This window comes from Salvia miltiorrhiza, chromosome 2, assembly GCF_028751815.1.
Source record: "Salvia miltiorrhiza cultivar Shanhuang (shh) chromosome 2, IMPLAD_Smil_shh, whole genome shotgun sequence".
Taxonomy (NCBI): Eukaryota; Viridiplantae; Streptophyta; class Magnoliopsida; order Lamiales; family Lamiaceae; genus Salvia; species Salvia miltiorrhiza.
In genome coordinates, this window is record NC_080388.1 from 12,694,248 (window position 1) to 12,696,046 (window position 1,799).

Here is a 1,799-nt window from a genome sequence, read left to right on the forward strand (position 1 = left end):
TACTGGCCTACCATATTTGCGGATGCAAGGAAATGGGTACAGAGCTGCCCGAAGTGCCAGATGACTGGAGGAATTACCGCGAAGGATGAAATGCCACAAGTACCAATCATGCCGGTCGAAATTTTCGACGTATGAGGGATTGACTTTATGGGGCCCTTCCCAAAGTCAAGGAACTACGAATACATTCTGGTGGCAGTAGACTACGTATCGAAATGGGTTGAAGCCAAGGCAACCGCAAGCAATGATGCTCACACCGTAGCGGGTTTCCTGAAGGAGCAAGTGTTCGGGAGATATGGTATACCCAAGGTTCTAATCAGTGACCAAGGGTCTCATTTCTGTAATGCCATTATCAGAGCGCTAACCAAGAAGATGGGGGTGACACACAAGGTCACCAATGCATATCACCCCCAAGCAAATGGCCAGGCCGAGATTTCCAATAGGGAAATAAAGAGCATCCTGGAAAAGGTGGTACACCCCAATCGTAAGGACTGGAGTGACCATTTGGGAGATGCGTTATGGGCATACAGAACTGCTTTTAAGACACCCATTGGAATGTCCCCGTTCCGCCTACTTTATGGGAAAAGATGTCATTTACCTGTGGAAATCGAGCATAAGGCGTACTGGGCAATCAAGCAGATCAACCTCAGTATGACCTTAGCTGGAGAAACAAGAAAGCTACAGTTGAGTGAGTTGGAAGAACTTCGGTTGGAGGCTTACGACAATGCGGTGCTCTATAAGGAGCGAACCAAAAAGATCCATGATGCCAAGATCAGAAAGAAGGAATTCATGGTGGGACAAAAAGTCCTGCTCTTTAATTCACACTTCAAGATGATGGCTGGAAAGCTTCGCTCAAAATGGTCTGGACCATTCGTGATCAAAGAAATCTTTTCAAATGGAAGCATTGAAGTATATGATCACAATGGAGTTGACACATTCGTGGTGAATGGACACCGCCTTAAACCCTATCACGAACTTGCTGAAGTAGAAAAGGAGAAGGAAGAATGCTACCTTCTCGACCTTGAGTACGAGTGAAGAGAGAAGGAAGGTCGAGCTCAAGACAGGAAACAAGAGCGCTTGCTGGGAGGCAACCCAGTGTGGTTACTTCGGTATGGTCTATACCGAATTTACTTTGTTTTTAAGTTGTTATTGTTTTTGTTTGGATGCACTAACTTGCAGGGAAGTCGGGCCGAGATAATTTGGAAGGAGGCCCAGAGGTTGATCCGAGCCCACTTTGCGTTGCAAAGTGTGTAGGTGGAGAATTAGAGATTGGAACGGTCTGGAAGAGGGCTTACGAAGGGAGATGACGCGAGCGTGTCAGAGGCAGGCGGCGATGTGACTGAAACTCTTCAGTTTCCGCAGAATTTTGAATTTCAAATTTTGGCCATGATTTTTATTTCCTTAAAAATACTTTTTCTGCCATAACCGTCGCACTTACCTTCTTCAAAGCCTCAACCCACGATTTTCTTCCCCACAAACCCTAACCTCCGATAACCGCTACACCACGATCACCACTCACCTCAAACCCTAAATTTCCATAATTACCGATCACCCTTCTTAAAGACCAACCTCGCCTCCGAAAATCCCACAAAATCTAAAACTTCCGCACAAATCCTAAATCTTCTTGAGCACTGCAAATTACAATGGCGAAGACCAAAGGAGCAGGCTCCGGAAATACCCAACCACCAAAGAAGAAAAGCACCAAACTTCCACCTCCAAAGCACACCACAAGGCGAAGCGCTTCGGAGGAAACCTCCACCAAAATCACTGAAGATCCTTTGCTGAAAATCCAGCCCGAAGAC